This window comes from Centropristis striata, chromosome 9 (genome assembly GCF_030273125.1).
Source record: "Centropristis striata isolate RG_2023a ecotype Rhode Island chromosome 9, C.striata_1.0, whole genome shotgun sequence".
Taxonomy (NCBI): Eukaryota; Metazoa; Chordata; class Actinopteri; order Perciformes; family Serranidae; genus Centropristis; species Centropristis striata.
In genome coordinates, this window is record NC_081525.1 from 31,667,403 (window position 1) to 31,683,722 (window position 16,320).

At 41.4% G+C, this 16,320-nt stretch overlaps 1 protein-coding gene across 20 annotated transcripts in view; it reads left to right on the forward strand.

Annotated features, from left to right (window-relative positions):
- Window positions 1–2,906: 2,906 nt before the first annotated feature.
- Window positions 2,907–16,320, forward strand: part of adgrl2a (adhesion G protein-coupled receptor L2a) — a 104,260-nt gene continuing 90,846 nt past the window's right edge. For 11 of the 20 annotated variants that reach the window (XM_059341871.1, XM_059341876.1, XM_059341868.1 and 8 more), the window contains exon 1: window positions 2,909–3,496. The gene's annotated coding sequence lies outside the window, so the exon portion shown is untranslated. Of the gene's footprint in view, window positions 3,497–9,365; window positions 9,562–16,320 lie in introns of all 20 variants that reach the window. The other 9 variants (XM_059341857.1, XM_059341859.1, XM_059341862.1 and 6 more) reach the window with 3 other exon arrangements.

Consider the following 16,320-nt stretch of genomic DNA (forward strand, 5'->3'; position numbering starts at 1 on the left):
AAAAATTCAAACCTGCAAAAAGAACATGATACACAGTGAAGCCTGAGTTTTTGTATAATAAGCCGAGCCCCGTTGCTTCCCTAAATAAGCTCTGCGCCCAGTCCAACCAGGGCAGAAACGGGGCCGCTCCTCAAGGTGCTGCAGAGCTGAGGTCAAAGCTCCACGCTGCATGGTCGCCCATAGCTACATAAATATTAACCAAGTCTCCACTGTGTAGAGAGGCCTTCTTTGATTATGAGACTTACTCCGAGAGTTTGATATCCAAGGAGACCACTACAGCCAGCTTGACTAAGTTGATGAGAGAATACGGAGAGAGTCAGTGCAGTTGTGATGTGGCAGAGTTTTACTCGGTTTGGAACAGATCAAGCTGCTGGATTTCATGCAAACGAAGAAAAAAAACATCACTAGTTCGCAGTTCACATACTTGAAGCTTCACTTTGAACTTTTACTCTGGTGGCTGGGAGAGATGTGACAAGAAGGAAATTCCGGCTTATTTCAGTGTCCTAAAGCTGATTCTCTACACTTTCCACAGTACATTTCCGTAAACTGTAAGCCCAAATGATGTCTCAATTACAGGAGCAGTTCAACACGTCTTGATTATTTCGGTCACGACGATAACACAAGTACATGACACAGCAAACTCTGCTGGTGTACGTCTAGGTGAAGCCCAGTGAAATTGAAAACAACTTCAAAATAAAAGTATGATAACACTTAATGGACAAATGATTGAGTGATCAAGGATAGAAGTGGCTTTGTTAATTGTGCTCTGAAGCATTTAAGTTCCCTAAATCTGTGTCCGTCATTACCACAAGGGCTCTGATTTGTCGGGGGGTCAGCAGCAGTCCTGTGACTGGTCATGTGTGCCTGAAATGTCAATCATGTGCAAATATTTTGGGAAGGAACCAATAAGCATTGTTAGGCGAACAATTGAAGGTTAAGAGGCAGGCTCGGAGCCACATGGGAAACGGGGAGACATGTTTGCTCTCACCATGGATGACTGAGGTCTGTCCAAAGCATCTGCCATCGTTTTCAACTGAAATGAAAACAGAAAAATACTGCGGTTACATCTTTACTATCCTGTAAACACACATTGACATTTCCACTTTTGTTGGAGTGTATTTACTTAAAATGCGGCCATAATTTCTGCCCTTGTTTTTCACCTTCTGAATATTCTTCAGGCTGCGCAAAAGAGCCAGCATTTATCATGCACCATTTGGTGAGAGATTATGTGCAATATTGTGCAGCCTTCGCGAAATATGATTATGTCACAGTTTATCATAAACACTGGCACATAAACAATTTATGTGCGACTGCTGTGACTCGTCAAAGAAATGACTGCACAAGCTGGGGTCACACGCACAAGGTGGCCTATAATTAGCAAAATAATCGTAATTACTGTGTGATTCAAATTGATATCTCTGTCTTCACCTGCTTATATTTCATCTGCCTGGTGAATTTTACAGTTCAGTGATTTATGTTCATTCAGAAGAATAGCAATACAAGTCTAATGCCCTCTGTTGACAATCTGAGGAAGCAGATTCAAATGAATTCATGCAAAATGGCAGTTTAAGCTGTTCAACACCGCAGCCATAGAGACACCACATGTGTTTTTAGTCTTGGCTTATAAATAAACATTTCTCCAGATATGGATGCCTGCCACTGGGTGACCTTTTATTACATCTGTTTTCTCTTTGTTGTCCCTTGCAAAAAAAAAAGGTTGTATTATTATGTAAAATTATGCTTATGAAAACATAAGTCTGCCCCTCTGCTGAGTTCACCTTCACCTGGCAAGTATGACTCAACTTCACATTTCCACATAGTGGGTGAAAGACAGTTTTTATTGAAGCCAGGTGTGTACCCACGTCCTGCCTGATAATGTTTCTGGACCAAATTCCTCAACCAGATCATAACATGCTCCAAGTATTCACCAGATGCAGAAAGAAACCTGCATGTTTTGTTTATTTCTAGATATTCAGATTTAAAGATAAACGCCTTAATGGAAACGTGGGGGGAAAGCAGCTGTGTTAAAAGTTAGATTTCTTAAATATCTGACTTTTTGTTATCATATATTATAACTGGGAATGTGCTGTAGGCGTTTTGTGCAGATCGAACTGTAATCCCCCTGCATTACAATGAATATGAACTGTGGACCACCAACATAACATGCAGCTTACAGTAATGAGTCAAAGGGTCAAAGCCACAGCAGCCTGACAAAAATCCCTTGACTGCCGAATGGTGTCATGAATCATGTAGAAGAAAAGTGCAGGGGGAAAAAACACACACCCACAATTGAGTAGAGATCCTGAATTTGAAAAACGGCTTGGCTCCACACACACACACACACACACACACACACACACACACACACACACACACTTGGCTCCACACACCAGCAGCACCAGCAGCAGCTTGACCACTGCTGCCCGGGCCAGTGTGTTATCCTGTGGGGCCAGTTGGAGTGAGGAGGAGGGGAGGTGGAGAGGGGGAGAAAGAAAGAAAAAAAAAAAGTCTGCCTGTCTGTACTTCCATGTTCCTTTTGATGCTTGGTAGTATTACAGTAGAATAAGTCCTCTGTCATTGGTTGAATAGGCTGGACTGCCTACTGTGACAGAGCGTGGGCCTCTCATGCCCAAAAAGGAAGGCAGTGTTGCATCTCTAAGCAGAAAAAGGGGACAAAAATGAGGGGGAATGTATTGATCCTTTTTAAATGACGTAGCTCAATCTCCTCTTTTTATAAAAAAAAACTGAACTGATTCCTGTCGGGCATGATAATAAGTTGATGTGATTACACAGAAGTAGACTCCGAGTCAGCGCGGATGTGGAGTCCATGTCAGGTTTTGGTGGAGTCCTCCGCTCAGACAGCTCCTGCAGACGGCAGCCTGCTCTCCACTGCATTGGCGCTGTTTACTGGAAGCCCGCTCCGCGCTGCTTCCACCAAGTGTCTCAACACTGTGAGCGGGATCTTTTCCAGAGGCGAGCCGCAGAAACTTAACCCAGTCTTCACAGTTCCATTGAGAGGAGCCAGGAGAGCGGCGTCGGCGGTTAAAGTAGCGGAGATCGGTCTTCTCCTCCCCCTGCAACAGACACTGAAAGCCCCAACACTCTGTCCCTGTTAGTCACTCTTTTTGTGGGTCCCCGAGCTCCGCTTCTTCTCTTGTTTGTTGTCGCTGCTTCGGGAGTGAAAGGCGCACGGGAGAGCAGTGAATAGACGCGGTGCATGAGGTGTTGATGAGTCCGGACTGAGCGCACAGCAACACCTTGCTTGCCATGGAAGTGTGTGTCCGGTGCAGGGGAATGTACGGGCTGAGAGGGGGACCTGCCGCCTGATAGCAGCCTCTGTCCCAGATAAGGGGAGCATGCCTCAGACCTGCAGACTCTTCGCTGCAGAGGACTTCCCATTAGACTGTCTTTCCACAATCTGACATTTTTTTTGTTACAATTCTCATCCCAACTGACTTCATTTCAGCCTGTTTGGCTTCACTGCTTTTCAAGAAAGGTAAGAGTCTTTTGCACCTTTAAGTCTCACCCACTTTTATAAATCAGACCCCTAAGTAGTATTTTGACAAGTTGGCGTGGAGAGTTACAACTTTTCTTTCATTCGTCGCTCACTTCTGAGCTAATTGCATTTGCTTTGGCGACACGTTTTAAATAATAGCAGCAAGTTAGACAAATCTCGCGGTGGATTTGAGCTACTTTTTCAAAGGGGGAAAGGTCAGATTTCATTAGGAGGGAAATAATTTAGTTTGATCAATAAATAAGGGTTTAAAGTAGGACTCCTCTTTTTGTAGTAATTTAAATTGGTATCGTGATTAATTGTAAAATGCTTAATCAAAACATAACCAGATGTGGATTGATTGGTTCGGCTGCCGAGTTTGGCTGAATGGAAACTATTATAAAAGTAGGAGAGCAGCGCATTTATGTGAACCAGAACATGTAAAGCACCTCTTAATTTGAATTTGTGCCTCCAGAGTTGAAGTGTAGTTTGTTGGTAGTGGTGCTTGCTGGTAACCGAGGCTTTTATTTTTTTAAATCCACTGCTGGTTTTGTTGGTTTGAATAGGGATTTATGCTGGGAGCTGTGACCTGAGGAGCGATGTCGGTGTGATTCTTGAGAGCATTCACAGGCTAATCCATTATAATTGGGGCTAGGCTATTTGTCCAAAGAATGAAAAGAAAGAATCAGTCAAGGCTCGCCTACCAATGTAATAATTACTTTTGGCTAAAGAGAGGAGCTTGTGATGCACCGGGGCTACATGCGTATAGGACATGTCATGGAAATCAATCAAAGCGAGAATTTAAAAATGAAAACGTGCAAAAAGGGGGAATATTTGGCTGCTTAGGCTTAACTCAAACCCAGTTGGCGCAGAGTGGCTGTAAAATTAGATCCTTTTACTGAACATTTATTATTTAGGCCTACCGATTCCGAACGCGTCTTGTCAACCATGTGTTAAAGAGTAGGTAGGCAGCAGGAGCGCACATGCGGGGCGGCGTGTGTGTCTCTGCTGGCCCCGAGAAACACACCGCGGCCAGCCGGTGATGCACAGCAGCCCGGAGCACAGCAGCAATCTGCACTGATCGATCAGCGGATTGGGATAAATTTAGCCCCAGTCTTCACATGCCCTCAGCTGTTTCTTTTTTTTTGGTTGTGTTTGATTATTAAGAGAGAGGGAGCTACGAATTCCAGCTTGGATTAGAGTCCATGAATGTGTCTCATTGGTCTCTAATATCTCTGTAGAACACATTCATCATAGCTGTTCATTAGAGGAACAAACAGATACTGTTAAATGTGAGTTTTTTTTAATCAGATAAGCATTTTAATACAGTCCTGAGTGAATAGACACAACTTTTTTCCTTGAGACGATAGAAAACAAACGAATAGTGTGTGGAGGATGAAGTGGCTCTATCTCTCTTCACCATACATAACATCCAGCCAAATACAAAGGCAGCCTATTTGTGAAGAAGTGTTGAGTTTTCAGGAATGTGTAAGAAATCAGCTAACGCACGCTTGAATCAGGCAGCAGGGGCTACACTTCTTCTTCTTATTTAAGCCTCTTTATTGCAGAACAACATTTTCACGTTTGTGCATAAAAAATGTTTGAATTAATGCAAGAGCAAATTCCAGCTGTTTAGAAGGAACACATTTGCATATCAAAGTGGTCAGAGCCTTTACACAATGGAAGGAGTCGTATTTTGTGCCACTGGTTGTGGCTGAGCCTGAAAGGCTTGAGCATGAGTGTGTGAGCTGGTAAAACTGAAAGACTTGTGTATCTCCCTCCTTTTCATGTAAGTAGGTCCGTATGACATCTTGTGTATAACATAATCTCACTTGTATTTGTTTGTGTGATGGTGTGAGAGAGATATCTCACAACAGTGCATGTACAGTGACTCCTAAAGAGGAAATAGTGTTAGTGGGGGGAGGAAACATTTGGTTATTAGAGGAAAACGCAACATGAAAATGTAAATTCTGAGTCGTGTATTGAAAGCTTTACTTTTTTGATTTTTTTAATTAATACAGTGGCATTTTTTTTAGCTTCTCCGCGCCTGTAAAATCAAGTGCTCATTAGAAATACTTGTGAATGCGGATTTAAGAAGGAAACTATCTTCTCAGATGTCTGTGTTTGATATCTTCAGCTCGAGCATGCCATTATGAGCGTTTTAGCTTTGAGTCCAGTGTGAGTGAGAGAGAGTACCTTTTTCAGTCTATAGCCTTGTTTCAGTGGAAGTGCGTCCGGTTTCAAAGAACTGCAGCTGCTCTTGATCTACCAGAGCACCAGATTGCCCCTCTTTGCTTGTGCGTTCATCTCTACTCGCAGATCAATACAGACCAGCACACTTCTATATAGGTTTTGGGGTAGATAAAGTGCTACATATCATTCTATTCTCAACTCTCTATGTGACCCTTAAGGCTCACTGGGTGCGATTGGGTGAGTGGGTTTCAATATTTGTGACATTACGGACTGTTGCTTCATTTTCTGCTGCCATATTTTTTCCACCCCAGAACAGCAGCTGAGGTTTGTGCTATCTACGGATATCTGACTGGTGCATTAACCAGATCATAACGCGCCTTTCATAGCCTCTCCAGATTTTTAAATTATAACAACAAGCCGGGCACTTGTATCCCGGCTTTATTAAGGTAATTTGTTATTGATTCAATTTGATAAAAGCGCACACGCACACTGACCAGTGGACACATTTGCTCACTTTGTTTTTGTGTCGCACTCTCTCACAAGTATCTGCCTGTTGTCTTTGTCTGAGCAGCGATTGGCGAGTCCATATGATTTAAAGGTTGCACTGTGGCTGAATGGGTTGTTTGTGCAAGCGTTGCACGACAGGGATGTCGTGGCTTTATTCACTGTGAACACACCATTGCTACTCCATAGACAAATCAGACAAATGATGGAGGTTGTGAAAGTGTCAGACGTGGTGGTTTGCAGGGAGTTAAATCGTTTAGATTTACATCCTATTGCTTATTTGGCGTGTAAATTGTGGGTTTGTGTTTTCAGATGCAATCTTTGCTATTGCTAAACCACCTACAAGGAGCCCTACTGTGCGGATAACTGCTCGCCATTAAAGGGAAGAAACAAGGCTGTAAAAGAAAGCTATGGCAAATTTGATATAACGTGCAGGCCTTTGGTGGGCCAAGAAACCTCCCCTTTCATGACTGATTTTATTTTACGATTGGCAATCAGTAAAACGCTGTGCGCCAGCGTGTTCCCCTCCCTGCCATTTTGTGAAACATTTGTTTCCACTTGCCAAAGGCCTCTGGTGCGGCGGGGGATTCGGTGCCCCTGAAATGGCAGGTGAAACTTTCTGCTTGCCTAAATAATTTCCTAGCAGAACATTACACAGCAAGGACATAGGCGGTGGAACGTAAGGGTCAATTCAGACTCTGGTGACAAGGAACAACATGGATATTAGCTGATGGCTCTCACGTAGCTTTCTGTGCTCTGGTTAAGTGGCAGCCTCCCTAAGCTTATCTGGCATCTCTTTTTTTCGTGCTTCACTCATGTTGTGCTTCTCTGAAAGGTGTTTAGAAGAAAAGGAAGTGCAAAGTGCAAAACTGGGTCGTAAAAACTGTCCTCTGGTCATAAAACGATCGGGTGTAACATACTGGCCTGGATTCTGATCGCAGCTTGTGTATTTTACACCATGCTGAAAACACCACCTGGGTTTCGGATAAGATGTGCTGTGTGCTATTAGCAGTGTGTGTTTAGGTCACTCCCAATACATCTGTCACTATAGTGTGGTGCAAAAAAAAAAAAACTCCAGGAATTTATCATCATAGTAGGATTTTTTTTTTTTACACACTATTATTATTATTATTATTTTACAGATTAAAATAACAGCAGTTACATGAGTTATAATTAGTTTTTATCACTTGAATAACTTTTAATATAATAAGAAAATTACAAACACATTTGCAATTATTGAAAAATGTTTTAATTATTTTTTATACATGCTTTTTTTTTATTTATTCGGTTACATTTATTCTTTTTATAATTAAGACTTACAATATAGACAACACACACACACACACACACACACACACACTCACACATATACAATGACCCTGTCTCGTTCTTTGTGCTATATGAACAGGACTGGTCCTTATCTATGCACAGCTGCAACACTATTTGGGAAAATATTCAATTTCTGTGTGACAGAGGAGAACCTGGGAGGCAAGGCTCTAAGCAAACAGCAGTTATTGCGGCTCTGCCATAGCAGCCGAGAGCAAGGCCTGGCTGGGAGAGAGGGGGGATCTGCGGACGTCTGCCAGGGGAAGGAGTAATGTCTCGGCTGGATTATAGGAGAGCGAAGCACTTCCACATTTAAAAGCCCTTTTTTCCAACAAGACAGGGCTGTTATTTAGGGATGGTGTGGGTAAACACACCAGAGCAATATATTTCCTCTATATAGGCTGCTGCTGTCCTTGACAATGTGACTCAATGCAAGTGAGATAAGTTTTACTCCTTGGGCTTTTTTTCTGTTTTCAAAAGTAATTTCTTGTTGGGCTGTGGGCGTTTTTATTCAGACTGACATTGTTCCAGCGGAGTGCAAAACTGGTAAGCAATGTTGAACATTGTTTTATCATTATACTTTTGTTCAAATGGCAGTATTTTATTTATTTTTTCTGTGTTTTTTTATTGGTTCTCTTCTTAAGATGTAGTTGTGGCTGTCTATGTAAAATATTTATTGTGTTGAGTTGCATGCTATTTAGCAGTGAAGTGGACTACGATACTCTCCCAGAATTCTGAATGTAAAAGGAGGAAGTAGCAACAACCAATAAAACGTTTTTTTTTTTTAAAACCGACCAATAGCGTGTCTTCCAATGGATGACATTTGAAGTAAGGACGGGTTATGATTCGCTCATTCTCGTGTGTGTGCATATTGATATACTGAGAGCGCTTTAATTTTGAAAGCGACAGTAGTTGTTCACCTATATCAAAGTGCGTATGTTGGAATGCGGTTTTCAAAGCAGCGTTAATTTTGAATGATCAAATACACCAAACATTAAAGTAAAAAAAATATGAGACATGCAAGTAAATGCACTCCAAAGCACTGTGTGCTGACTACTTTGCAGTTGAAATCCTGCCAGATGCATATTACATTTAATGTTTGTGCACACTTTTTTTAAAGTGTGTGCACTGCGGTGTATTTCATTCTATATGCTTATTTTGTTATCCGGTTGGTTTGGAAATCAGAGGCTTTGATAAATGATATTTTATTGTACAGTATTTAGTTGGGGGAGTGTGGAAGCTTTGTTCTTGTAATGTAGTTGCCAAGTCAGATGGAGTTGAGCGTCTGGTCTGGGAGTTTCAGAGGAATATCACAGCCATGGTAAGTTGCTAAAAACTAAGCTAATCAACAAAATAATTGTCTGTTCAATTGCTACCATGCCAGAGACATCAAACACAGCCGAGGTTGAAAAAACAATCAAATTATCTCTTAATGATTGCTCACGCTGACAGATGAGCGTTTGTGAGTTGGTTTTATTTGTAGGCGACATATGTGAGGAGCAACTTTGTGGTCGCTCGCTCATAAATCCAGTGTACATTTTCATAATCTGCATAGATATCCATCATCACCTGTAATGAAAACAATTTTATCTTATTATGTGGTTTTTGGCATTGAAACAGAGAGAACTGTATTAGTCTATTAATTTCCTGCAGTGAATCATGAATCCTGCTGCTTTTATCCTCGCAGTACCCTCCATGTGTGGTCCACAAATAATGTTTCTGTTTCCTCTACAGACTAAAGTTTGGCCCCTATGTCTGCTCTCCTCTCTCTCTCCTTCCCTCTCTTGCTCCCTCCCTCCCTCTCTCCCTCCCTCTCTCTCTCTTTCTCTGTCTTTCTCTCTCTGCGTAGATAATGTCTCTGCAAATGATTTAACCGCCCTCGTTGAGGCTCCTTCCAGTAATTGAACAAGCAGAGACTGGGTGCTTTACAGGAAAACAATAGTCATATTATCTCAGATCTCCACTACTCTGAGATTCAACAAAACACTACCTTGGATTGGACTTTGCGGACTACGTGGAGGGTCTGAATTGAAGAAAGGAATCAGGTTAGCTTTCTCTCCACACACACATACCAAGCTTTTTTTTTTTTTTTTTTTTTTTAAATAAATAAAAAAATAAGCAACGGCAAGATGGATGCCATTAATTTTCTGTAGACGTGTTTTAGTGATAGTGTCGCATGGTTTGTATTCATGTCTTGCAAGTTGCACCTGGGGGTAAAGTGCAGCCTTGGGTGGCACTTGGCTGACTTAGGAAGCATGTGCGCGAGAGAGGCTTGGTAATAATTAACCAGAAATGTGTTTTGAGAAACAGTGACAGTGCTTGTAGCAATAATTAGTTCAATTATCTGTGCTAATTAAATTTTATTGCAATTATTCAATCATTTAAAAAAAATATATATTTTTACAGAATTTACACACAGCTATTATTATTTTTATGCCTATACAGACAAAACCCTTTAAACGAAAATATGGCTCAAATCCCCATGTTTCAGCATGATTGCTTCAGGTTGAATTTGTTTTTTGGCAGAGCAATGGGAGCTTTGATTGTGTTGCTGTTGAGCAGAATTGACCTTGTGTGTCAGAATGAGGTTTTTCTACGCCTTGTTTCATACAGAGCACTCTTAGACTGAAATGGCCTTAGGAGGAGTTGTTCTTGACAGAGATGCATTGTTTCAGGCAGCCAATAAACCACTGCACTGAGTGGCTACATCTGTGAACCTCATCTTGACTACAGTGTGGGGCTAGCAACAACACGGCAACTGTCACAGCTGCACCTGCTGCTGTCTCAGTACAGAGCCTCCCTCTCTGTTGCCCATAGAACCACATCACTCTCCTCTCCGTGACAAGCCAGAGGCAACGGTCTCTGCTTGGGTCAACTGGAGAGAAGCTTCTTGGGAAAACATTTGAAAACAGGGGACAAAGTGTCAGTCCCGAAAAGAGATGTTAAAATAAAATTTCTGCCCCGAGGGTCAGGATTTGGTTCAGTTGGAGTTTGGGTATAAAATTCCTGTCTGTGAAAACATAGTGGGGTTTAAGAGCGCTGGCTTGGTAAAACCTGACCACCACTTGAGTGTTCATTCTTCAGCGCATTTGTCCAGCTACAGTAACAGTCTGGGCTTTGATATGACAGCAAGTTGTCTCTCCCTAATATTGTGAATGATGAATAGAGATAAATAGAGCTGACTCTTCTGTACACACACCGCCCTGCTTGTGTATTGAGGCCATTGAGAAGATGATCTGATCAGCTAAGAAGAGATTCAGCAGCATTAAAGGCTTTTAAATCTCATATGTACTCATATTTGCTACGCTGCTGCTAAAAGTCACAGAGCTAGGATCTACTGTAGTATTGGAATTGCTAAACCTCCATTTTTGCACACACTTTATTTGGTTCAGTGAATACCTCAAAGAGAAAACAAGAAATATCTTGCAGAAAAAAGGACGATTGGATCATCGTGCTGTCTCAGAAAAAAAAAGATTATTGGAAAGGAACAATGCCGAGAGGATTTTCAGCCAGCAGAAGTGATGCAACATGTCCACTCTCCTGCCAAATTGAACTTAGGAGTGTGAAAAGCAATGCAGGGACACGAGGAGTGGGGCTGACGTGCATGCAGATAGTGTGGGATTAACACAGGGGAAGATTGAGCGACAGTGGCCGGTGACATCTCTTTACAGCTTTGCTTGTACAGCTGTGCCAGGCCTGGCATTCACTGCTGCCTGTTGGATCCAACTCGTCCTCCACTGCCGGGGGGTTAGTTAATGAACATCTTAAATACTGCAGATAACTTGAGCTCCTGAATATGTGTGTGTGTCAAATTATTCATGTATTTATAATGAAAATTGGAATGCTTAATATGACACCTCTGTGTGTCTGTACGATTTGATCTTTTTGGCATTTGCACAGGAAAAATACATATACAGGCTGCCCTAATAATTCATCATGCCTCCTTCTAAATGAGGTGTGAGGCGGCTCTGCTGGTGTGAATTCTGCCATAAATCACACGTACCCTGACTGCTTTATCCATTAGACCGACCTGTTTGTCAAATTCAGCTACTCAGTCAACAGCAAACTGGTTTTTAGTAATTAAGACGAGTGTGAGAACTGCAGCTTCTACTTCACACCTGGTATGTTATCGCTGGATGCGACAGACATAGATGTGAAGAAGAAGAAGGGAAAAATGGAATTAGCCACAAAATGGCAATGCTGGCAAAATGGCTGTCCTATGAACACCATGTATCTTACAAAGTAACTAATTTTTCAGTGTAGCGATCACCAAAATTATGTTAAAAATAAGTGGAAACATTACCGTGTGCTTTTTTTGTTCTCTCACACACACAACCAACCTATCAGCCAGTGATACGGTTCTGATTTTCCCGCTTTCGGGAAGTCCTGCCCCGCTACGTTCCTTATCATCAGGCGCAGAAATCAGTATGGCGTCTGACAGCCGCGAGTGAGGAGCTAAACCAATCGATTTTGTAAATGTTTTATTTAGCTGAAGGAGAAGATTTTTATTTTCCTCAGTGTGTCTGTAAAAGTCAAAATCTCCAATTTTTCTCTGGACAGGAGATTTTTCATCAAACTATTTTTTAAATAATTAAAATGTGTGTAACCGTTCTTCTTAAGCCGTGACCTAAATATTGAGCAATAGACAAATTTCTTGCACATACTCGGACTGAGAAAGTGTGTAATTCATGCTAAAAAAGGTCAAGTTTCAGGTTTTACAGACTGTTTTATGTAGCTGACTGCAACTACATAAAAACAGTCTATAAAACCAGGAAATCACCTTTTCAAGAACCTTCTTTATTTGGCGATAGGTGACTGGCCGACATTGTCCGCGCCGAAAAGCCAAAATCGGCACGCAAATAAAACATGTTTAATCTTTATCTACAATGTTCCTGTTTGTGCTCTCATAAGATACAACAAATTGGAGCATTAAGCCCAACATGTCTTTTTTCCCCTCCTTATGAATCACCCAGTGATAAAATCAAAGCAAGGTTAAATGATGACCAGACAGAAAGCTCTGAGCAAGCTGCACGAATTCTCAAGTAGTGCATCTGTGCCCGGCAACACATGTTTCATTTTTAGCTTCAGCATCAGCAGCTGAACCAATGTGATGAGTGCTATTCTGTAGTAGTTGATGGAAATAGGAAAAAAGCAGTGTAAAGAGGACAGTCAAATGGGGGGCAGAAATGGGTGGATTTTTGTCGTTGCACAAAGTGGAGCCAGTGGCATTTCCGTCATTCATCAGCCTGAGCTGATTACTAGTGAGTCTGGAGTGAGCTGACAGGATGCGGCTCCTGCAGCCATTACCATCAGAAATAGGTCCAGCAGGCCCGGGGGTAGGCGTGAAGCTGCAGCTCGAAGAGGCCAAGACCTGCCTAAAGGATGGAAAAGTTTGCCGTGTTTTACTCGATAACATCAATCTAGTATAGAGGTGAGGCAGTGCATTTTGTTAAGATATTTAGCATGGCTCTAAAAGACCTGCCGATGATGAACCCCAGGAACTTTTGCTCAATAAATGGTGGTGTTGAAATGTGGCTACCAGAAACGCAGTCTAACAATCAGTGAGAGATGGCGAATGTTGCAGACACCGCAACGCCTCCTCACTTTACTGCCAGGGCCAAAAAAGAGATCTCTTATTCTCACCTGAAAACGCTCGTAGGCTCCTGTGCATAATGGAAGCAGTGTAGCAGAGGTGTGTGTGTGTGTGTGTGTGTGCAGACATCACTCGGGGACAATATTCTGAAGTTACCGCCACAAGACTCTCAGCTGCATACGTGGTATTTTAACTTTTACAAAAGTTAAACATTTTGTGCCGAGACAGAAATGTGTAATGAAGCTTTCATAACACGATTCATACAACTGGAGCATGCAGTGATAGCCCCAAACAAAAGTGCTAATTGACGCTGAGGATATTTTGGTGTATTAAAACGTAGGATGACAGAAATGGGAAATATTCACAGGACGGGGCTGAATATTTATTAGCCAGACAAGAATATCTCCTTTGAAGTTATAGTGAATCATTGCTTTTAACCTGTGGATGTTATTCACACGCTTTCTTTTTGTGAACGCGCATTTTGGTAAACTGCTTTTAAAGCCAATATCTGATTTTCTTTTTCTTTTTCGAATCAGTAAATCGTGAATGTATAAACTTTGTGTTTTGTAGAACACATTCGAGGTTCCCCACAGTGAGAAGTATTTGTCGGCTTGTTTAAAAAGTCAAATTCAAGCATTTTCAAGGTACATTTTCAAGCTTTTCCAGCACCTTACATTTGTGGCAAACTACACATTTATATACAGTGCATACAGTTTATACAGTATACTGGTTATTTCACTTCTTTGTCACATCAAATTAGATGTCATTGTGCTGAAACTTTCTACAGAAGGGTGAAGCGTGAAAGGGAAAACACAACAGAGTTCCATTTTTGAAAATGCGTCAGCTATTTGTAAGTAAACTTGGCATCCTACATGTAACCTAAATTTCAAGCTGTTTCACACTATTTTTTCAAACCTTGAAAACACAACATTAAAATGTTTTCGAGGATTTCCAGCACCCGTAGGAACCATGTTTTCATAAATTGTTTGGACAAACCTGCCCTGGCTGGAAATAAAGTATGAAAATGTGTGTAATTAAGCATAAACTCAGTCTATCACACTCAACTAGACTGTGTTTTGCAATGATAGGTTTCCAAAAGTGTTGCTGTAGGCGGCGGTGAAGGCGAAAGATTAAACTTTAACAGTATGTGTGAATTCAAAGAAAGTGTCTCATATATATGGCATAATTTAAAAGGACTATATTAATTGTGGAAAATGCAAAACTCTTTAGTAGAAAGTGCATCTCCTTCTCATGTGTCTTTTTTAAGCTGTTTGTTACTCATCTGATCACTACAGCTTCAGCACAAAGACAAAAATGATTGATGACCTGGTTTTAAATATTTTTATATCAGACATTTATGTCTTTCATCTAATTGCCACAATGTAACATGAATAAATTGTAGAACTTGCACTAATAAGTTGAATTAAGTTGACTAAGGGGTAACAGAATCTGGTCAATTTTGACCCAGGAGGAAAAAGGTTGAAGGGACACAATATGTAGGTTTACAGAAAGAAGCCAAGAAAAGGTAAATCATATTCTATGATACAATCTGACACCAGTTTCTGTCAAATAAAACAAAATCTTTCACCTACGTGCTCTGAATGCTGCATTGTGTATAGAAAACCGCCTCACAGAGACGCTTGTTGTGGTTCAGAAGAGAATTTTCCTCCCCAGCAAGAGCCCTTGTCGAAGTATTACCTTGTCTTCCAACATGGGACTTTGTTATCACACTCACTTCATATTCATAGTGAGTCTTATTCTCCTGTCATTATTTTGTGTAACTTAGAGCTGTAGCAATTACACTTCAGTGGATTACCTATGCAGAGATACAGAGATTAAAATCTCTGCTTCGTACTACCTCCAGCGCGGCGGTTCAAAGGTGCGACCCGTGCTGCAATCCGCTATCGTTTGGCGGAGCACGAAATTGGTCAACCTTTCAGAGTTTGTTTGGGAATTTGAATCCCTTTGGTATTCAAAACAGGAGGGCCTTATGACAGGGAGATAATTTCCTAGTGAATGTTTTATCGCAGTCCGCTTGACAGTCTCCTGTATCTGTCTGCTCTCTCTCTCTCCTTGTGTCTTTAGATTCCCTGACTTTGGTCCAGCTATTCAGAGAGAGAAAAAGAACAAAAAAGAAAACCCTGTTTGCCCCCCCTCCCTTTTGTTATCACAAAAGAGCAAACACATATTAAACATACACAAGGTGCAGAAGCAGCGATTGCTGTATCTGCTGTCCTACTGTGGGTGGCAGGGGACGATAACATAAGCCACAGGCACATTTACATATTTTTTTTAATCATGTCAAGCCTGAATCGTGGTCAGTTGGAAGCATATTCTTGAAGAGATTTTTTTTTTTTTGGCCTAAAGAAACCGTCATATTTTTTAACCCACTGTTTTAATCATCGTTCTCCTGTGGTATTCCATATGTTTGGATTTGGGCAAAGTACAGCAGCTTTCCCTCGTCTATCCAATGTAATCAAAGTATTTGCTTGGTGACATGTCTCACATCCAAATTGAAGTTGAAACTTATTTAAAAATCTACTTTTTCTCTCTCTGAATCCCAAAGAGGCTGATCCATTGTACAGTGAGCATGCAGGAGTGAGATCCTATAGCACCTTAGTTATTAAAAGAGGGGGTTAGAATGAGCCAATCTGAGCTTGTTTGCATCACAATCCCCCACACAGTGCTGATGTTATGCTAATGAACACTGTGGAGAAGGCTCAGCCCCAAAACTGTCCTCTCTCTTTCTTTCACAGCTGAAAGTGTGGAGAGGGCAAGGAGTGGTGACACTGAAACTGCACGAGGAAATCTAATGATGCAGCCGGGGAAAAAAAAATCAACTTAAATTACTCTATTTTTGTCATGTTGCTGTGCATAAATGTGGTATTAGATGCCTTTTTCCCCCTTTTTTAAACATTTTGTGTGATTGTGCAGCCGGGCGTGTAAAGCTCTCATTTCTGAGCAGCAGCTAAATGCCTTTTAGACATTTTCTCTGTGGTTGGAAAAAAAGACACAAACAAACGGCAATATACCGTCATCAGGTTGAACAAGCACCATTACCTGTCAGGGCAGTACTGAGTGAAGATTTAGAGCTGACAAGTGATTGCATTCAGGAAAAAGGCTACACCCACTTCTTTTGTCTGAGCTCCCTGACGAGACAGTGCTATACCTTGTTTTAGGTTGACATACGCCGCTTCCCCTGTCTGACAAA